Source organism: Prionailurus viverrinus, chromosome A2 (genome assembly GCF_022837055.1).
Source record: "Prionailurus viverrinus isolate Anna chromosome A2, UM_Priviv_1.0, whole genome shotgun sequence".
NCBI classification, from domain to species: domain Eukaryota; kingdom Metazoa; phylum Chordata; class Mammalia; order Carnivora; family Felidae; genus Prionailurus; species Prionailurus viverrinus.
Window position 1 is genome coordinate 66,595,567 of NC_062562.1, and position 23,148 is coordinate 66,618,714.

At 44.7% G+C, this 23,148-nt stretch overlaps 1 pseudogene; it reads left to right on the forward strand.

The window, feature by feature from the left end:
- The first annotated feature begins 6,288 nt into the window (after nt 1-6,288).
- LOC125153377 (mesoderm-specific transcript homolog protein-like) overlaps nt 6,289-23,148 on the forward strand; it is a 160,090-nt pseudogene continuing 143,230 nt past the window's right edge.

Genomic DNA, 23,148 nt, shown 5'->3' on the forward strand with positions numbered 1-23,148 from the left:
CATACTCTTGAAAATTTACATCACCTTGGGAACTCTCCTTTGCCTAAAAACAGAAGGTTTTCCTGTCTCGATTTGTTTCATTTCAAATAGGGAAATATACAAACAGCTTTTATTTCTCACAGAGAAAATTGATTTGAAATATCTGATCAGTTTCTGCCAATAGGTGAATTCCACTTCAGTGATATTAGGTAAACCAATAAATAGTTACAAATGAAGTCATAAAATAACACAACAAATCAATGGTTATTCCACTTAATTTAACTGATTTCGTTTAAAACAACGAAATTAAGCTGCTGTTTCCGTCTATCACATAGGCATACATCTTACAAAGCTTTTTGCATATGGGAAGCCTGTTTTTGGTGACTGAGGTTTATTTAACAAGACATCCAAAAGGAAGTAGACCATTGTTATGTCAAGAAAGTGGCTTTAAATTTTGGAAATAGAAATTATTGTTACACTCAGAGACACGATATAAAACAGCCTTTGTTTTTTGTTTGTTGGTTTGTTTATTTTTTAAGAGTTGCATATCACAAGGGCGCCTGGGTGGCTCAGTCGGTTAGGTGTCAGACTTTGGCTCAGGTCATGATCTCGTGGTTTGTTGGTTTGAACCCCGCATCTGGACTCTGTGCTGACAGTGCAGATCCTGCTGGGGATTCTGTCTCCATCCCTCTCTCTGTCCCTCCCCCTCCACTCTCAAAAAATAATCATTAAAAATAAGAGAGCTGAATATTCCAAAATTTAAAGTTAAGTTTATGTGTTGACCTCGAAGTCTCGTTGTTAAATAAATAATTGTATGAGAGTTGGGAGTTAGAGCAGCATGAAATTATTTTTGGACTGGCTGGATTCCGTGAGACAGTAAGAATCTTACAAGTAGGGCCACTGGACCAGAGGGCTTTAGAGATCTGATGATATTCCTTCTCAGGGAAATACGCTGTCTTTTGATAAAAATCGGTCAAAGCATCGTGTCCTTTTAAACTCTATGCATACAGTTGTGGTCCCTGCTGTCTTGTAGATGAAGGGGCATGGTGTTATCCAGCTGATTAGGCTGTCCCCAAATATAGTTGGTGTTCGTAATAGTAAGTCCATGATAAAGGAGCAGTTTCCTCATATTAAAAATAACATAAATATTGATTAATTGTCAGTTTGTTCAGATTTTCAGAGTAGTACCAAAAGAAATAACCGAAGTAAAATATATGCACTCATTCCTCATTAAAAAAAAAAAATATTGGGTGCCCGGATGGCTTAATCAGTTAAGTGTCTGACTCTTGAATTTGGCTCAGGTCATGATCTCCTGGTTCCTGAGTTTGAGCCCCACTCCAGGCTCTGTGCTCACAGAGGATTCTCTCTCTGTCCCTCTCTCTCTACCCCTTCCCTGCTCTCTCTCTTTCTCTCTCTCTCAAAAATACAAAAAAAAAAAATCATGGGGCGCCTGGGTGGCGCAGTAGGTTAAGCGTCCGACTTCAGCCAGGTCACGATCTCGTGGTCTGGGAGTTCGAGCCCCGTGTCGGGCTCTGGGCTGATGGCTTGGAGCCTGGAGCTTGTTTCCGATTCTGTGTCTCCCTCTCTCTCTGCCTCTCCCCCGTTCATGCTCTGTCTCTCTCTGTCCCAAAAATAAATAAACGTTGAAAAAAAAAAAAATGAATCTCCCCCCCCCAAAAAAAAAAAACTTAAAAAAATTATCATTTGCCTTAATCCTGGGTTGTACAATCGAATGATACAATTTTTGGCATTCTTTTCCTGGAGTCAGAAGTCATCACCTTGCTAGAGGAAGTAATACTATTTTTCTTCTGAAAACTGTGACTAATTAAACGCTCCTTCTGGACGGGCCTTAACGCTCCGTGTGGAGTGGCTTTGAGACAGGGTAGACAACAAAATCAAACCATCACCACACAGAACTCCCCATTCACACGTCTCTGGGTTTCAGCCTTGCAAACCACAAATTAAGCGACTCTCCACGAATCCAAAATTTGCACTATGCTTGTAAAGCCTGTGGTCGCTTTAGATAATTGGTTCATCCACATTCAGCCAACTCTTGGTGGATTTTTAATTTTCTTTAACAATTAACTGATCCTTGGTGAAATACGCTCTTCCCTACTAACACTGCGCACGATCCAATTTCAACTTCGTCTGTTGTCAGAACTGCAGGAATCTCTCCAAGTGTGGGGCAATTATATTTCTAAAAACAGAGCAACATGGAGAAAGCAAATCTGTTTTTGGCAAGGACAAGGTATCATAAAGTAGGAGACTTGGTGGAATCAAATAAAGACGTTACACATACAATGGCACCCCCCCCACACACACACACAGAGTAAATTAGAATTTTAGAAGGTGTCTGCTTCCAAAATAAACAAGACACATCGGTGTTAAAAGCCCAGTTCTGCAGGTTACCATCCTGTTTAATTACCTTCTCAGGTTAGGAAAATTTGCTAGTGCTTATTCTCTTCCAAGACACATTCTCCAGAATTTTAGCAGTATATAACTATATCATTTAAGACACGTTTAAGTTGCTTTCTGGATTTAAACAATTTTTTTTTTTCATTGACATGTCCTCGCCCTCATTTGCAACCCCCCCCCAACATCATTCATCCACCCTCTCATTTATTTGGAAAATTTTAGCAAATTTCTTACATCTCTACCAGACCTTTTCACTTACAAAATCACTATAGAGTCACGATGATACCAAGGTCACGTTTTGTTTTTTGTTTTTTGGGTTTTTTTTTTTTGACCTGTTCTCCTGGCCATTTCTGCGGTCCCAACATTGTGGTCTACACTAAATTAAGCACAGTGAAAATAACTAAGAATTTAAAAATTTGCCATGCAAAGACAACACTCCATTATCTTGCACTGTTATTGACAATAACAGTCGCTGTGCTAAAACTTGGATCTCGCCCTTAAATATTGTCAAATCTGTCCGTGCACCGGTATCATCTGCCAGTGAGGCTGGTGCAGTTCTGTGTTTGTATTTGTTTTATGGAAAGACAATGGGAGATGGTTTCATTGGGTTCTGGGAGGGCGGCTCAGAGGTAGGGGCACCTATCAGGGGAGGTCCCGAATGCCACTCAGCTGGCCTCTCTCCAAGGACTCCTGGATCTACAGAAACACACAGCCGACAAAAGCCCAGGGGACCATGTCCGTGAAGAACTTGCCGCCGGATGCCTTTTGAGAGCTGGGGATGAAGCCATTCTTTGCTGTGTGGGCCCCTGGACTGCAGAGAAGACGAAAATCACCTGGAAAACTCCAGAATTGAACCTTTCCATCGCAGCCATCCATATGAACATTGGCAGAGATATCAGGGCATTTGGCCCATGTCTCTGGGAGCCTCACAACCTGCAGACCGCAGTCCATGGGACCAAGCCGACAGAGATATTAGTAGGGGTCAATTCGTGTCAGCAGAAGTTGGTGCCCGGAAAAGGTGAGTTCTGGAGAGCAAATCATTTTCTGTTTGCATAGCGGTTTACAAATCGGCTGAAAGCCACTTGGTTAAAGAAGAAACAGTATTCCGGTGAAATATTTATTCTGCCAATGTGCTGTTCAAAAATAAACGTGTGAAGTTTAAAATAGTTAGCGGTTATGCAGAGATGCATCGGCACGCGTGTTTCCTGCCCTGCCAGGCTTTTCCTCCCTGGACTCTGTGGGGTTGAAATGAAGACAATCAGGCTGGAACTTGAGGACGTGTGACGGTCACACACTGTTACAGTTCAGAGTATCTAAAGCCTATGCTTTCTTCCGCAGCAGCGTTTGTAGCCCCTGGGACGTCCGGGAGGTGCAGTCCGTTAGGCATCCCACTCTTGATGTCAGTGCAGGTCACAATCGCAGGGTTCTTGAGATCGAGTTCCACCTCAGGCTCTGTGCTGGCAGCATGGAGCCTGCTTGGAACTCTCTCTCTCTCTCTCTCTGCCCCTCCCCCATCTCTCTTTTTTTTTCCTCTCTCTCAAAATAAACAAATAAACATTAAAAAAAAGTGTGGGGCCCCTGGGTGGCTCAGTCAGTTAAGCATCCCACTTTGGCTCAGGTCATGATCTCATAGTTCGCGAGTTCGAGCCCCACGTCGGGCTCTGTGCTGACAGCTCGGAGCCTGTTTCGGATTCTGTGTCTCCCTCTCTCTCTGCTCCTTCTCCTCTCTCTCTCTCTCTCTCTGTCTCCCTCTCAAAAATAAAAAAACATAAAAAAAAAACCAAGCGTTTGTAGCCCCATCTACACCTCCATTAAACTTGTATTTGTAAACCCAAATTTTTATTGACTTAATGCAATAAAATGTCTCATGGGTGGATGATACCCCCGGCCAGTCGGCCGCTGTTTTCCAGATGGGCATTCGAAGTTCCACCCTCATCCCCACCCCCACCCCAGGGCCCTGCCGTCCAGCAGGTGGGGGAGGGGACATATGCCACGAGTGCCCACACCACAGCACGGATGTTGCGTTTTATGGGTCAAGTGATTCCACGTCGGGGGAAGACAAGCTGAGAAATACAGCCCCTGCCTGTCCAGCCCGTTCTGGAAACAACTCCCTACCAGGAAAAGAGTGGCACAGACGAAGCCGTCCCTGCCACGTGTGAATCCCACCCGTCACCTTTACAAAGTCCCCGAATCCCTGAATCAGATTTCCACAAGCTACCGGCAGCCCGTGTCCACACGGGGCCGCATCCACAGGTCTGTAGGAAACCACCCCAAGGACGGGGGGGTGAGGGGGTGTCTGAGAAAGTAGGGGAGACTGCTGACACGGCCCTGTCCCCAGGGACGCCGAGATGTCGTGTACCCTCCAAGTCACCAGAGTCCAGCCACATGTGGTCAATTAACAGTGATCTGTAATCATGAACTGAGTTCTGGTACCATGTGGGTCCGTGCAAACCATGCATCGACCAGGCGTTCTGTGCCCAGCATCGCTCCGTTTGTGTTTTCGAAGTACCGAGAAAAGCCTCACGGACTCAGAGTGGGCTTCTTTATCCTGTGCAGCCACTGGCTTCTTCCCCGTATGTGCTGACAGATGTCCTCTGCCCTTTATTCCTCGTGGGAAACGTGCCCTCCCTGACCTACTTCGTGTGGAATGATGCCTGTATGAAAGTCACCGCCTGCTTTATTCCAACAACGTTTTGGGCCTACTGCTGGCTCAGCCCCCACTGAGAATAGAATGAGAAAATATTGAAACAAAACACAGCAAAACAGGGGCGCCTGGAAGGCTCAGTGGGTTAAGCGTCTGACTCTTGATGTCCAGTCATGATCTCCTGGTCGTGGGATCCAGCTGTGTTGGGCTCCACTCTAGGCATGGAGCCTTTTGAAAATTCTCTCTCTCTCCCCCTCTCTCCCATGCTCCCAAAATAAATAAATAAATGAGGGGCGCCTGGGTGGCTCAGTCAGTTGAGCGTCCGACTTCGGCTCAGGTCATGATCTCTCGCGGTTCATGGGTTCGAGCCCCGCGTCAGGCTCTGTGCCGGCAGCTTGGAGCCTGGAGCCTGTTCCAGATTCTGTGTCTCCCTCTCTCTCTCTGTTCGTCCCCCACTCACACTCTATCTGCCTCTCAAAAAATAAATAAACATTAAAAAAAATGAAAAACTCGATCTTCATTCCAATGTAAGCGAGTGGTATTTCTGGCCACCTACATGGATAAAAATGGTGAGCCCTATTTCCTATAGGTATAGCCATGCACGCTGACTTCAGGATCTTTGAATCAGGACCAGGAGCATTAGGTCAATGCTACTGGCTGGTCCATCTTTCAGGAGAAGGTCCCGAGCCCACTTATGACAGTGTTTGGATGAAGGAGCGTAATAATAGCAAGTTAGCCAATGAATGCCGTGCGGAAGTAGGAGACGTAGGGAGTAAAAGCTACCTGTTTCAAGAGGCCAGAAAAGCCGGCCTCTTTGCCAGTTGGGAGATAAAACCCATATAGAACTCAGAAGGGAGCAAGGAACAAGCGTTCCCAGGCTTGGGGACAGGGTTTCCTTGTGTTAATGGGTCTGGTAGGCAGACATCTAAATATGCCTCCTTCCTCCAAAATTCTGCCCCTTGGTCATTCAACGAAATAGGAACCCAGTTGCTTCTGAAAGGAGACTTTACAGATGTTACGTTCACTCATCAGGTGACCTTAAAGCAGAGATTATCTATCCTGCCCCAATGTAATGACAGGACCCCTTCCAAGCAGGAGGAGGGCAGAAGAGGGGTTCAGCCTGGGAAGAATTCGAAGACCCAGTGCCAGCTCTGTGACGCAGGGGGTCCAAGGACCCTAGACGGGCTCCCAGGGACAAAGGAAATGGCAACGTCAGTCCTTGGAGGATCTGGTTTCTGCAAAGGATCGGCATGAGCTCGGAGGCAGATTCTTCCCACAGCCTCTCTGAACGCGACGACAAACAACTTGATTTTGGTAGTAAATCGGGGTGAGACCCAAAGCACAGAACCAGCCCAGGGAACCAGGACTCCTGACCTATGGGACTGTGAGATAATACATTTTGTTGTTTCAGTTGTAAAGTCTGTAGTAATTTGTGATGGCAGCAATAAAACCGAATGACCCAATCGATACTTGGGGTCTCTTCCTCCCTGCTGGAAAGTTAGGGAAGGGCTAGGCCAAGGTTGTCCTACTGTGGACAGGAGAGCTGTAGAGATTTCCTTCATATAGTTATGGATGAGCTTCATTCTTCCTAATGATGCGAGGCCATCCCTATTTAGACATCCACCCTTATGACAAATTACTGTAAAGAATATTCTTCAATAAATACATTGTGAGTTTTTCTATAATATGGATCCATAGGGAAAGAATTGAGGAATCAAATGATGTATATATTTTAAACCCAGATCACATCAAACATGTCTAAAAATTTCCTACTAATTTTTAGTCTCGCCAGCACTAACGTGATGACCTCTTTCTCTCTACCTTGCCGATAATGGGGAATATCAATGTTAAATATGCTGTGAATCGTTTCTCCCTGATATTATTTTATCATTTTATTTAGTGTAGATTTGTTCATATCCAGTTAAAGGTTATTTTGTAAAATTGGATTTTATCTATGATCACTGGGTTTTGGGTCTTGCACAGAAAATTCTCTCTCTCTCTTTCCCATATATATATATATATATATATTTTTTTTTTTTCTTTTTGCCCTACGTCAGATTTCCTAGGCATTGTTTTTTTATTTGTTTGCTTGTTTAAGTTAATATAACAAGTTTTATTTTCCATTTGAAAACTGTTTGTTTTTAACTCTGCTATTCGTTCATTTTACTTCTTTTCAAGGCTTAATGTGTTCCATTATTTCTAGCTTCTGAGGTTTTATACGTATTTTAACTCTCTTACATCCTTTTTACAAGACGGTCTTTTGCTACTCTTTGTTTCTAATGCCATGTTTATGGGTGTGTGTAATACCCATGTGTATTTTTTGCCGGTTTGGGTGTTAATATGCACATCTTTCCAGCTCATGCGGATTGTATCTATGTTGGACTATGCAAGCTGTAAGGATGACGTCAAATCAGATAAGTGAGTGGCACACTTGACCAGTTTCATATGGTTGGACAGCTGGATGGCTGTTAAAATCTTTGTTCCGCAATGCTATACTTCATGCCCTTGCACTGTAGCTCGATATACTTGTGATTTGCTTGTTGTAACATCGGTTTCTAAAGGTTAGACTGATAAATCAATAGATATTCAAATGTGAAGTGTGTGTATGTGTATATGTGTGTGAATTTAAGGAGTCTTTTCAAATTTACCTTGAAAGAGTAGAATCACTAGATCCACTTTTTACCAAGTATAAAATGCCCAGGTACAGCTTCACCATATTTTCTTTCATCTTGGTAAGACTGACAGGCTAACAAATGGTAACTTATTTCTGCAGTGATTTCAATTATTGTCTTAAGAGTCAAGCTAAGAATTTGCATTGGTTTTTACCAGTTAATAGGTCTGTTGATTTATTCCCGTGTTTCCATTGATTTGGGGGCACTGCCCACTTGAATTGGGACTGTTGTTTCTTTTTTTTTTTTTTATTTTTTTTTCAACGTTTATTTATTTTTGGGACAGAGAGAGACAGAGCATGAACGGGGGAGGGGCAGAGAGAGAGGGAGACACAGAATCGGAAACAGGCTCCAGGCTCTGAGCCATCAGCCCAGAGCCCGACGCGGGGCTCGAACTCACGGACCGCGAGATCGTGACCTGGCTGAAGTCGGACGCTTAACCGACTGCGCCACCCAGGCGCCCTGGGACTGTTGTTTCAACACAGAGAAAATTCTGGTACAAACGATTTGCCCAAACTCCCAGGCGTATCCTGATGCTTTGGCAGCCCCTCCCATGGGACCCCAATCTCTAAGAACTGGCATGGCCCGGTAGCCCTTTTCCCGTAAACCTTGAACTAGTGTCAAAGCCAGCATTTGTCTACAGGTCTGTTCCTACCCTCTCCTGTTGTTAAGTGTTGATCATATGGTTCCTGAGTAGAGGAGGCTCATGTATATAATCAGAAATCACCTTTTGGTGACTATATACACTTATTCTGTTCTCTAAAAATGATCCCTTGGAGCGCCTGCACGGCTCAGTCAGTTGAGTGTCTGACTCTTGATTTTGGCTCAGGTAACAATACAGAGGTCATGGGATTGAGCCCTGCATGGGGCTCCATGCTGAACGTGGAGTGTGCTTAAGATTCTCTCTCTCTCTCTCTCTCTCTCTCTCTCTCCCTCTGCCCCTCTCCCCTACTCACACCCTCTTTCTCTCTATAGTAAATAATAATAAATAATAAAAACAAAGGTGATCCCTTGTTTAGCCACTTAAATTTTTTATTACGTCTTAACATTTTAATCAAATATATCTGGCAATTATTTTCATGATTTTTAGCTTTCATTTCTTGATGAGGAAGGATTTCCCAACATGAGTGAAAGATGTTTAAAGTGTTTTTCTTATTTCTGGAATAGTTTCATATATCAGCTTCTTTAGACTACTTTGAGCTATTTGTTTTATAATATGGAGGAAGTTACTATTTTTAAGAAAAATTTTCTGGAAGATAGCCACCCTAAAACCAAGGCCCCTTTGTCATATGCAAAGTGTCCTTGTCCTTGTCGTGTGCAAATACCTGCCGTGATGTAGCTTAGCCCTTTCTGTCCCGTTCACAGATTTTCGTTCTTATATTTGCATTATAGCAGATGTATGGTGGATGTGAATATTTGGCAGGCCAGATTATCATTTACTGTTCACTTTATTTTAGCTTTAAAACTTTTGAAGTTTGTTTTGATAGCTTTTATCTCTGAATAATTATCAAACTTGTTTCCTACTATAATAATTTTTATTTATAAAAACATTGTGTTGACTTGTCAGTTGGCTCTCGAAGATTTTCAGGATCCTTCAATACTTTTAAAAAAATGTTTATTTATTTTTGAGAGAGAGAGAAAGAAGCACGTCATGAGCAGGGGAGGGGCAGAGAGAGAAAGGGAGGCACAGAATCCAAAGCAGGCGCCAGGCTCTGAGCTGTCAGCACAGAGCCTGACACGGCGCTCGAACCCACAAACCGCGAGATCGTGACATGAGGCAAGATCATGGATGCTTAACTGGCTGACCCACCCACACGCCCCAGGATCCTTCACAGTTTTGGACACAACCACACACTCTTTCTAATGTTAGGCCCGCTGCCCTCCCTGTGTTTCTGAGCATTTTCAGAGATTTTTCTATGGCACTTGTGTTTTCTGAGAACCGATAAGATACTCAGATTAAAGTTTCTATGAAAACTTTGTATCTTAGACAACTATACTTTCAAATGTACATTGTATCTTCCTTTGGAACGTACTTTAATTAGCATATATCTTCTCTGTCTTCCGTTTTAATTCCTCCTCTTTCACAATTTTCTCTTCTACATCCTTTGCTTTTACAACTCGGGAGAGGTTTCAGTTGCCTTCCTCTGTATTGATCCGATTTGCAATACCAGCTTACTTGATGCTCATGCGAGGTTTTCACTTGCAGATTTCCTTTTCTTGCTCCTTTCTCTGGAACCTAAAGTACCGGCTCCAGGTTCAAATTTATTTTTCTTCTCCTCAGGACACTCTTTTCCTTTCCTGCACCTGCCTTCCATGTCTTATCCCCCGTATTTTCGGTGAGGCCGAGGTCCCCTCCCTCTGCAGCTTGGGCGCAGCGGGGACATCGCCTGGACTCCCTGCCCTACTCCCTGTGGCTCCCACCTGAGCAGACGCGTGCACAGTTTAGCTTGTGATTCACAAGAGAAGCCACTTGGTTCTCAGACACAGAGTCTTGGGAAGCTCGTTTTCTGCCTGAGATGATATGTTGGCTTGCTTTGCTGTAACAAAAAACGCGAAACACTTCAGAGACTGACCTAGTTCCCAAGTCAAGGTTTCTGCCATCTCTACTTACACGATTGTAGAAGAGGGTTAGCCGCCAGGTCACATACAGTTTTAGCGCAGAAAGCAGAAAGCACCCTGTGTTTTCAGCGGAGTGGGCTGAACCTGGAATCTGGTGTCTAGGAGGTTCCTGGAGGACTGCGGGGGTGGGGGTGGGGGCGGGCAGGGGCAGTCACCTTGGAGCTGCGTGTTCCTGAGCTTGACCCCTCAGGAGCGACGCCGTCCTCCTCCCTGCCCCCCACCTCCGCCCACTGGAAACAGGTGGCTCCCCCTTCTGTGCTCACAGTGGCCCCTCCACTGCTGGACAGTCGCATCTCTGTGGCCTCACTTGCCAGCGGAGAACAGCCTGGAGAGGGCCTCGAACTTGTTCAGCCATGCAAACCTCATCCAGCGCTTTGAGGCCACCAACGGGGTGTCGATCCCGAAAGCGGGGTAGGAAATGCAGTTTATCTTTTTGTGTCCCTCATTGGACAAGAACTCACCCCAGAGAAGGCCAAAATTGTGGTGAGTGAGCCACTCCGCACTGTTCGGGGTCGCCCGTTTTTCTGTATGTACATAGCTGTCAGCTCCCGGTTTCGTAGCACAGACTGATCTGAGTACAGCCTCCTCCCTGCCTTCATTACAGACAGCTCAACATGCACGGCACACACATTGTTTCCTTTTTTGTCAATCTATCTCCAAGTGCTTCAGTATTTTTTTATTAAAAATAATTTTTTAACGTATATTTATTTTTGAGAGGTAGAGAGACAGAGTGTGAGCAGGGGAGGGGCGGAGAGAGAGGGAGACACAGAATCCCAAGCAGGCTCCAGGCTCTGAGCTGTCAGCCCACAGAGCACGACGCAGGGCTCAAACTCACCAACCTTGAGATCGTGACCTGAGCTGAAACCAAGAGTTAGACACTCAGCACACTGGGCCACGCAGGCACCCCTCCTATGTCTTTTTCAAAGTTTTTTTTTTTTAATTTGCATATAGCTGACACACAATGTCAAATTAATTTCAGGTGCACAGCATGGTGATTCAACAACTGTGTACATTATGCTGTGCTTCTCACACATGCAGCTACCTTCTGTCCCTATGTGACAGTACAGTGGGCACTTAAGAAGCTAAGCCAGGAGCTTCTCTCTGGGGCAGTAAGACCCAGAAATGCTATAGATGATATTTCTGCTAATTCACGAAGTATATACGTAGACAACCTTCACCAGACTCAAATGTTCTCGTAAGAAGTTTATTTTATGCTTTTGTGAAAACCTAAAGTTATTTAAAATCGATGATGTAAGTGAAATAATATCTATCACTAACCAATGTTCTCCTCGTCTGGTCAAAAGTATGTTTTTGGTTGCTACTGAATAACGACTAGACTCATGGCTGATGGTTCTGGTAGCTGGAAGAGAATCAAACCGGAGTGGGTGTGCCCTCTCGTAACCATAGAGCGCAGAAAGTAGACACTTGGGAAGTGGTCCACGAAGCATCACTGTCCTCTAGCTCTTTTTTTGACACAGCCTGTGCCATATTTATGAGCAAAACTAAGGCATGTTGGACAATTGCACAGGGGACGAATAGAGGGCGTTACTTCATATGGCCCAAGGATGCCTCGCACCCTGCCTTACTGATTAGACAGAAGTTCCCATGGAGCTATTAGTCTCTCGTTCCATGATTTTGCATGGATTTTCAGTAATTCAATGAGTTTTGATGCTGCGATTTTTTAAATATTCAACTTGTCACAAATTTTGCCTGTGGGAACTCCATCAACCTGGATCCCATGTCTTTTGCTATGATCTTGTTAGTCTTGGACAGTCCCTCTGCTTCGTGGTCCGAGATGCACCAGGGCCACACGATGCTGTCTTTCCCCCAAGTTGGAAAGCAGCCATCCTCAAGGAGCCGACATCAGTTTGGTAGAAAATGGTATTTATAGACTCCAATATTTACTGCTGATGTACTCACTGCTAGCGACAGGACATTGCTTTTCGTCCGTTCTATATTTTTTAAGTTTATGTATTTTGAGAGAGAGAGAGATACAGAGCATATGAGTGGGGGAAGGGCAGAGAGAGGGAGGAAGAGAATCCCAAGCAGGCTACATGCTGCCAGCACAGAGCACGATGTGGGTGTCAAACGCATGAACCGTGAGATCATGACCAGAACCAAGGTCAAGAGCTGGACACTTAACCGACAGAGCCACCCAGGCACCCTGCTTTTTGTCCCTTTTAAAGAGTAGACCTACGGATATCTTTATCTGTATCTATATCAGTATCAATCTCAGCGTATCCATATGCTTTTGGCAGATCTTGAGTTCACACTGATATCTGCAATTTTATTCTTCTTGAGATGTTAGAATGTCTCTGTTCCTATGATTTTATAATCTTATTCTCTTTAATTCAAATGTCGGTAACATCATTTACAAAATCTAAAACCTACAACAGCTTCAAGATTCCAGTGCAGATACTTCTAAAAACAGGAAAACCGAATGAATAAAATTTCATTCATTCATTCATTCATTCATTCCATAGAATGCATCCCACTGTTTTTGAAAGTTCCACAAATAACCCTTTTCAAGATGGTTTTGCAAGTCATTTGATGACGAGTAGGTACATGCATGCAGTCAATATCATCTTGGTTCCCTGCTACTGTCCCTGTGACTTGCCCACGCAGGGAGCCCATACATACACTTCCAGTTGTCAGGGGATTTACAGAGCTCAGGCCCGCAGGAAGGGGATTATTCCGCATCACTGCGGTTGAGTTTGGATCTGTGATTGGCTTTGCAAGTACTAGTGACAGACATCACTACCGAGGAGAGAAGAGCCTCCGGATTTTCTTTTTCCCTGTGCCCCAGGACGGCATACCTTTGTCCGGGGTGCTCCTTTGCATAAGACCCCATTGAAGAAGTCCCACGTGATCTGCAGTAGATTTGGCCAGCAACGTGAACGCGGAGTAAATCGTTGTTATTTTATAGGCCACTGAGATCAAATACATACAGAGATCTACAAGGAAGTCTGGTGTCCACCTGTGCCCCGGGCACACAGAATACAACGGCCCAGCAGTCTGGTCTTCTTGGAAAGGTGATCATTCTCAAACTTGCCTGTTCATGGCAGCACAAAAGCCTAGGTTACTAGCTCCTGATCTGATGAGAGTGCACAAAAATGCAAATTTCCCTTCTAGACAAACAAAGTGAAGGTAAATGGCTGTTAGACAGTACTTTCGTGGCCATCTTCACACCTGAAGCTGAGACCATGAGGAGAAAGAAGGGAGTTGATTTAGGGGTGCCTGGGTAGCTCAGGAGGTTGAGCATCTGACTTTTGTTCAGGTCATGATCTTGTGGTTCATGAGCTCAAGCCCCCGCTCCAGGCTCCCTACTCTTCCTTTCCTGTCTCTGTGCACCTAGTGGGATTCTCTCTCTCCCTCTCTCTCTCTCCCTCGCTCCCTTGAGTGCACTCTCTCTCTTCCAAAAATAAATATATAAATAAACATATGTAAAAAAAAATTGATTTTCACTTTGTTACCTACAAGTTGACATTTCATTAGCAACCGTAGCATACTTGGGAGGGATTGTTGGGATCTCTTCTACAAGGGGGAGAAGAACCACATTTTCCTTCCAGATCGAGACACTGAGACGGTGTCTCCACAGCAGAAGAAAGGGCTGTAAGAATTCTGGAAGGTGGTCGCGTTCATGTGGTCTATTTTTGTTTTTACCTTTCTCTTCCCCATGCCGATTGGTAGTAAATATCCTAAGACGGAACTATCTGACATTTTCCTGAACACTGTGGAAAGATAAAACAGTAAAAGGAAAGACAAAACAATAAAAGGCACCAAAAGTGCCTTTTAGGCACGAGGGGTGTTCACAAGTGCTGAAAAACAGAAGCCGGCAGGTCTCAAAGTCAGCAACAAACATTTATTTCCGAGGTCTTGAAAGGGGCTTGTCTTCATCTGCCTGGGCTGTCACACAAAAACTACTGTCGACTGAATGGCCTGAATGAGAGAAATCTACTTTGCCACCACTCTGGAGGCGACAAGTCCAAGATCAGGGTGCTGGCGTGGTCGGGTTTGGTGAGAGCTCTCTTCCTGACTTGCAGACGGCTGCTTCTGTCTATGTCCTCACACAGCTTTCTGTCTGTGTGAGTAGGGGGAGAATCTCCCTCTTTTCCTCTTATTACAAGGCCACCAATCCTAACACAATAGGACTTCACTCTTATGACCTCATTTAACCTTAATCCCCTCCTAAGGGTCCTATGTCCAATATGGTCATGTTGAGTGTTAGGGCTTCCATGTGTGAATTTCCGGGAGACACAATTCACTTCACCCAGGGCTTCTAGAACGATGGGGAGAAAGGCCCAGACAGCCACATGGAGGGAGTAACAACTAGATATGTTATTATTCTATCATTTTTTTAACTTAAATGTCTCAATGGTGAAACCATATTATTGTTGTTTTAGAAATATACACACTCAGCATATATTGTAAAGGCACAGCAAGGAATCAAGAAGTAACAAATAGAGGGGAGCCTGGGTGGCTAAGTCAATGAATCGTCCAACTTGGGATTTCCGCTCAGGTCATGATCTCATGGGTCATGGGATCAAGTCCTGTGTCAGGCTCTGGGCTGACAGCACCAAAGCTGGTTGGGATTCTGTTTCTCCTCCTCTCTTTGCCCTTTCTCTTTCTCTCTCTCTCTCTCTCTCTCTCTCTCAAAAGAAATAAATAAACTTTAAAAACAAGAAGTAAGAAATATATATCATATTTCTCTGCTATCATGTGGTGATATTAATTGAGAATCTCCATGAAAATAATATGGAGCACAACATTGTGCATGAGATATCAGCTTTTCAGGGAAGGTCTCGTGAGTCTGGTGGTCCTCAGATGTGGCCAGAATTCCTGCACTATCATTATGAATTTCTTTTTCTGGGAAATAGAGGGTTCGGTCCTATTTAGTGATACAGACACTCTAATTTGGTCATTATGGAAGACAGTGTCATTCGGCTTTGGAGAAACAGGTCATATGTGATAGAAGAAAATCTAAGCCCATTGTCACTGCAATGGAAAGAAGAAAAGTACATTCTTGGAGGCAATGAATGAAAAATTCATGGAATAGATGGGAACTGAGTTGAGGTGTAAAGAATGAGGAGAAGTGGGGTATTGGGGTGGCTCAGTTGGTCAAGCATCCTACTCTTGGTTTTGGCTGAGGTCATGATCTCACAGTTCATGGGTTCAAGCCCCACACTGCACTAGACAGCGTGGAGCATACTTGGGATTCTCTGTCTCCCTCTCTCTCTCTGCCTTTTCCCTGCTCACTCTCTTCCTCACTCTCAAAATAAATACATAAACATTTTTTAAAAAGGAACAAGAAGATTTATAAAAAAGGAATCTGTGTATAAAAAGAGGAACCCTAGATCAAAGGGAAGAAGTTGTCATAAAACATAGAAGATTACATTCAATAAAAATGAATCAGCTTTAACATGATTTTAACTTAAAGACTTTTTTTTTACATTTATTCATTTTTGAGACAGAGAGAGACAGAGCGTGAGCAGGGGAGGGGCAGAGAGAGAGAGAGCGAGACACAGAATCGGAAGCAGGCTCCAGGTTCCGAGCTCTCAGCACAGAGCCTGACGTGGGGTTCGAACTCAGAAACCGTGAGATCATGACCTGAGCCGAAGTTGGACGCTTACCCCACTGAGCCACCCAGGTGCCCCTCCATGATCTTAACTTTTCACTGACAATTCTTACCTGGAAACAGTTCTGACATATGACCAAGAGCATGGGATTTCAGACCAGACCAATAAAGTGTCATTTTCTTCTGCTCCACTACAAACTCTGTGAATGTCACCTACCTGTGTCCCAGCACCTCGCTATAAATGGGGACAATAATAGCACCCGCTTCACTGAGTTACCGGGGGGGATTATTCCATGGCTTTCAAGCACCTACACAGAATCTGCTCCACTTAACCTAAGTGCTCAATAAATATAAGTGATTATTACTCTAACTCATGACCAGATCTGGTCATGGCATCTATTTGTAGCTAATGGAAGTGATAGTAATTCCTTTAGCCAATATTAATTGATATTCTTCAATAGTAAATTCAGGCACCACGGTGAAGCTTTCTTTCCCACTCAATTATTTTGTGTTACACATCCCCCTCTCTTACGTATATACATATAACATGAACTATATATAATAATTACTCTTGGGGCGCTTGGGTGGCTCATCTGGTTAAGCCTCTGACTTCGGAGCAAGTCATAATCTCATTATCTGTGAGTTTGAGCCCTGCATCGGGCTTTGTGCTGACAGTGTGGAGCCTGCTTGGGATTCTCTTTCCCTCTCCCCCTCTCTCCCCTTCCCCCCACTTGTTTTCTCTCTCTCTTTATTTCTCTCTCTCAAAATAAATAAGTAACCTTTAAAAATTTGAAAAAAAAAGAATATTCTAAGCGTGAATAAATAAATAATTACCCTAACATGGGTTGTTGACAGGTGATAACATGCAGACAACCTTGTGCTGGTTGGGTACTCCCACCTTGCTTCCGGTCATATCGTTCTCTACTAGCATTTCTTTTCAAGGATGGGGCGAGGTGTCCTAATTAGAAGTCTGGAAGCATACCCCGGCGCATCTCTTCCTGTGCTGTTGGCCTTCGATACCCCACATTCGTGCCTCGGAACCACTGGACCCCCTTCATCTCTGCTGATGTATGTTCCTCTTTGTCGTATATCAGGAGATGGGCCGTGAAAAACTCCCCCTCTGAGGAAGCTTCAAAAGTCGTGTTTCCTTTCTTGCAAAGCTCTTTTTCTCTAGTTGTATTTTTCACAAGTACAACCTGTCTTTAATCACTGCGTGACCTTGACAGGATTTAGAATCACAGAACCTTACCATTTGCCTGGACCTGCGGGGAGATCCAGTTGAACCCAATACAGAAAATTTCTCTCCAACATTCCTGACAAATGGCTGTGCAGCCCTTGCGTGGATTTCTGCAGCGACAGGGTACTCAATAACTCAGGAGGCAGCAAATCCCACCACTGACTAGCACTGAGAGCATCCTATATTTAGCCAATATATGCCTCCTTACAACTGTAACCCGGGTAGTAATTCAGGGCTTGCAGGACTGAATGGCATCCTGCAGGGTAAGGACCTCTATTCACTTTCTCCAGATAGACTGTAAATGAAATGGGGGTTTTCCTTTCTCAATATTCCCCCATACTGAACTATGGGTTCTGGTTAGTCATCATCACGCTTCAGGGTGGCTCAAACTGAACATTCTGGATATTACCGGAGGTGCAGAAGGGTGTAATAGACCGCCAAAGACTTCTACATCATCTATCTTCATTTATTTTCCGATTGCCTTACAGAGTTGACTCACACTATGCGGGGAGCTAACTAAAGTACCTTAGAGCAGATCTCCAGTTTCCTCATTTATAAAAGTGGAATAATAGGTCTGGGCCCAACTTTACACAGCAAAGGACGTTCGTTATTCAAACCTTAAAGTGACTCATACGTCCCTTAATCCATCAAGATATTATTTAAAATCATGTTACCCGTGCACGTGATGAGGGAGCGTGGAGCGGGCTGGGGACAAAGTACAGGCTAACAACACCACCCACTCCAAGTGGGATGTGTGTGATAATCCGCGGACACTCCTGGCCACCCGAGAGCAGGGGAATGGAAAGAAAGCAAATGGTGGACTGGTGGAGATCACAGTCATGCGGGACAGGAGTCTCCTTCAGCTTATGGATCACTTAGTGAACTGTAAGAAAAAGACAGTCTTATCCATAGCCTAATCTCTAGAAACCCATAGACTCCCTTTCCTGGAGCCCTAGAATCACCCTCATCAAGATGTAAGGGGTTTAAGTGCCTGCCATGGTGATGTGGGAAACTAAGGCAAATGGGAAATTAAATGCCCTTACTGACTACAGCCCAGCAATGAGTCCTGGAAATAGGCCTAGAAGAGTGACCTTCTTCTAGGAGCTCAATCGCCTCGATGACGACAATCTGCTAGGGGCAAAAGGGAATTTTAGCTTAACATTATCCTGACCCCCTCCCCCACCAGGTCCTATGAGTCTCCTTAAACACATTCCTCCTTTGCAAACTCTTTTATCTTTAACCCCCAAGTATATGTTCGCAATTATACTCCAAGCATATGGCCCCGGGAAGCACCTTGAAGGGTCTCATGACTGAGGTTTCACGAAACAGTGATAAATGACATTTTCCTAACCACAGCTAGCCCCTCAAGGTCCTTGAAATTTGCTTCCAAAATTCCTTAGAGACTTATGCTATCCCTAACCCCTTCCCAACCTGTAGGTATATCATCAGTCACTCTTTACATCCCCAGTGAAGCTCTTTCTGCCTCTGGGTCCTGTGCCCGTGCTTTAATAAAATCACCTTTTTGCACCAAAGACATCTGAAGACCGTCAGCTCCCAACCCCACCATCACCCCAAAACCTTATCATATGTATATGAATTAAGAACTGAAGGCTTAATGTTTTTGTTTATTTATTGAGAGAGAGAGAGAGAGAGAGAGAGAGAGCAAGTGCACAAGCAGGGCAGGGGCAGAGAGAGAGGGAGAGACAGAAAATCCCAAGTAGGTTCCACACTGCCAGCGCAGAGCCTGACATGAGGCTTGAACTCACGAACCATGAGATCGTGACCTAAGCCAAAATCAAGAGTTGGATGCTTAACCAACTTAGCTACCCAGGTGCCCCAGTTTTTTCGTGTGTGTTTTGTTTTTGTTTTTGTTTTTATAAAAGTACATGGTGTAAATCATACCCAATGATAGTGAGTAGCTAACATTCAGGGTTGTTAATGCTTTACCAACATTGACCCATTTATTGCATATAATAATCTTGCCAGGGAGAAATCTTTTTTATCTCCACTTTAGGGATGAAGAAAACTGATACAGAGAGAGAAAAGTGTCAGAGCTGATGTTCAAAACTGGAAGTTTGAGTTCTAGAGACCTCGTGTTCCCAGTCTTTATGCTGGCTTCCCTGTGGGCCACCGTCAGGGCAGGTACAACAGGTGTGATGTATGGGGTACATGTTCTTTGCTATTCGGAGGGGCCGGCAAGGTGTTTCGGGACAAGAAGAATTGAGAATTCTAGTGGATGCACGTAAAACACAAGGGAAATTGTGTGTTTCTCGGGAAGCTTCCACATTATCTCTCCTGCAGCCGAGACAGGTACTTGGAGTGTTTACATCTTCAATAAATAACAGAGTCCCAAATATGTGTCTTGTTTTCTTGCACGCTCCTGGGAGCTGAAAATCTCTGAAGTTCCTTTGAAAGATATTTAACCGCAAAAACTTGACACGCGATTTGGGATATGGAAGTCCCACTGACACTCACCCACAAATGTTTCAAAAAGGGGGGTTATTAGGACGTCTCGGGCTTTAGATAGGGCATTTGAAATCAAAGGCCGATAGTGATGGCCTCGTATTTAAGGTGTTCTTCCAATCTACGATAGTAATACGGGGCTGGCTTGTCTTCTCCAAAGTGTAATCAGAGGTCATTTTAGGGGGAGTCAGATATTGCTTGTCACTTGCAGTTCTTTTCTTTTCTTTTCAAGTGTATTTATTTATTTGAAAGAGACAGAGACAGCACAAATGGGGGAGGGGCAGAGAGCGAGGGAGAGAGAATCCCAAGCAGGCTCGAGGGTGCCAGCGCAGAGCCTGACGTGGGACGCGAACTCACGAAACCGTGAGATCGTGACCTGAGCCAAAACTGAGAGTTGGAGGCTTAACCGACTGAGCCCTCCCGGGTGCTCCCATCACTGCAGTTCTCGAACAAGGGGCCACCACTGCAGGCTTTTGAGTGGGGACAACTGTAGGTGATTGGGTTAATGTCACTGTTGTGTGCTGGGGCACTAACTGTACCTTCCACCATCACTAAAGAGAGGACGGGGCTGGCAATGGGCTGCAATTCCTTTGCTGAATATCATTGCCATGCACACTTCACATGTAGCAAGCTCGAAAGCAAGCAGGAAAAACAGTCCTGTTCGGAATACGAAATCCAAGGTTACATTCTAGTTTTTGTTGTGTTACGTGTCCAATAAACAGCATTGCAGATAATCATGGTTTTATTATGATTATTTAGAAACTCATAAATTTTATTTATTCAGAAGTGGGCTCTTCTTAAGTTGGTGTTAAGCTTGAACGGAGAGCGCAGTCACGCCTTCTAAATGCAATTTAGGTAAGTAGAAAGGTTTTTGCTGCTGACTGAGGCTATCTCTTCAGAAGTATCAACTGTACTGTTCACTGGTCTTTGATCGGGGTGCACTCTGGCCTTTGCAGGCTAATCTGCTCACATGACGGCATGTAAACTGTGAAAACAGAATGGCTAGTGTTCTTCTCCAATAAAGAGGAATTGTGGAAGATGTAAAGACAGATGGGGCATGATAACCTCCACGCCTCGGCTCCATATTGCAATGTAAACTCTTCTAGAAACAATAACATTCTCTTCGGAGGGGTGGGGAGGTGGGAAGACGAGCCCAAGATGCATTTGTGCTACATTTCTTGGGGAAATACAAAATGAAAATGGCATAATTGTTATCGAAGTTAGCGTCCACATCTGCCATACGGAAGATGCCAGGCCTAGGCACCGTGACAGAATGAGGGACTCCGGGCTACAAGCTGTCATGGTCCCTCAGATCAGGAATCAAAGACTTAGGTCCTCACCTTCTGGGTGTGCTGTTAGATGCTACCTTCAGGTACAGCTTTCTTTGGGATTAACAATTCCAAGCTCACAGTGCTGTTCACCAGGACCCGGTATTCAATGCCACATCAACATGGGAGGCAAAGATTCACATGTTCCACCCCAACCCCAGACAACTCCCAGGGACACCTCAGTACTAGAGCTCCCCAAGGGGTGCCTCAGGTCATTTCCACCTAAATTTCTCCCTCTGCCGACACCTTCCACCTCTTCCAAGGGGTTGACCCCAATCTCACTCCCTAATAAATATACTGCATGCTGATTTCAATCTCAGAGTTTGCTGCCCTGGGTCCTAAATCTTGACAGTTGGTGCCAGGAATTGTCCAATCGAGGAGAGGCTAAAATGGAATTTGAGAACTGGATTTGGTGGCATCCAGCTGGCAACGAAACCCCCCTGGTGGCAAGTGGAGCATAGAGTCCTTGACCCAAGGTCAGCGTGCACCAGCTAGAACATTCACTAGTTATGAACTGCAGTGTTAAATCACGGACAAAGACTGTGTTTCGTGGCACAATCCAGCATTTGGGAAATTTGGGATAAATCTCCAACCGTAAACATAATGGGATTAAGCTGGGCGCCGTTAAGCTTGAGAATGATCAGTCGGCAATTTCACACTAAATGGGCGAGCGGGAGGGCCTCACTCACTGCACAGGAAGCTCACACCAGACCTGGAGCTTCATGGCTAAAGTAGCTGAGCTTTGAAGAAGAGAGACTCGCAACCAAGGCCATTCTGCCACACCAAGTACAGAACCCCAGTTGGGAAAGAATGGATTCTAGGATGAAGAATTAGGACATTCAGGCTGATGCCTCCAAATTTCATGTATCCCGGATCCCGTTGAACCCTCTGATCTTGCAAAAAGTGACCTGTTCCTCCAGATTAAGGGAATACTTCCTAGTAAGGTCAGGAACTGTCCATCGCTTGATGAGAGGCCTCTGTCGTACAAGACAACATGTACGTACCATAGATTCTGTTTCTACCTTTTCTCGTGGCATTTAGGTCCATCAAACTGGTAATATTCTGGGCTTGCTAAGGGAGGAAAAGGTATGTACTGTGAAGGAGCTGAAGGACCTAGTTTGCAAATGCTGGCAGGATCTGGGAGAATACTGTAGGGGAGGAAAAATAATTTTCCCTCTGCCATTCTAGGATGAGATTCCCCATAATAAAAAAACATTCACAGGAGAAAAATTCTACGATACATGTACGTATGGGTTCCCACAAAGGTATGAGGCTTGAAAAAAAGTGGCCGGAACAGGAAGCTTTTATACCTTTTAGACAAAGAAACAATACATTTGTGAGGAATTGACAAGACTGAGGGTTTTGAGCCAGCCAGCGGCAGAATGGTGAAGAAATAACAAGGTTTCTTTATACAGCTTTCCTGGCCCTAAATCCCCTGGTCTCTGCTGATAAAGATACCTTATATCCTTCAGTACAGGGAAGTTACCTTTCACCAGGAAGATTTAACTCCTGCTTTTAGGGAGAAAAAGGAAGATCTGAGTGTCCTTCTTATACTGGCTGTTTCTCAAGCACATTGAAGTCAAAATAATCAACATGCCAAAGCGGCATATTTTGGAGTGACGTATTCTGAACCCCTACAATACATATGAGGGTGCTGGATCAAGAAGGGCAAACTGGAAATTTCTCTAAAATAGAGTTTCTCAATATGGGAGCGCTCTGCTGAGATACAGGCCTTTGCACGCGAGCAAGAACATGTGCAAACGGGCTACTCTGATGACCGACTCTTGGAAGCACGGACAGAGTGATGGCCCATCCTGAGGTGGGTGGGGATTCCAGAACGTCTTCCAGTTAGTGGGAAAAGGGTTAAAAAGCTCAAAGTTGTAAAAAAATATTCAAGTGGAGATATAATAGGCCAGAAAACCCTCTTGTGCCCCACAGGAGACCCTGGGAGGTACACCACTGAGCAGAGCAATAAACCATGCTGTTTAGAGGGGGCGGGAAGTGCTGAGAAGTTCAGTAGTGGCTCTCCATCACCAATGGGGGGCATGCTGCAACAGAACCGAGAGCCTCCATTACAGACGAGGCAAGAGGTAAGGCGGTGGCTGAGGCGACTTGTCCACATTGACAGCCGGCCTCTGTCATTAACCACCCTTGTGTGGGCACAACTGGCATATGAAAGTGAACCAGGGTGGCGGGGTTGGAGACAGCCCCCTTACCAA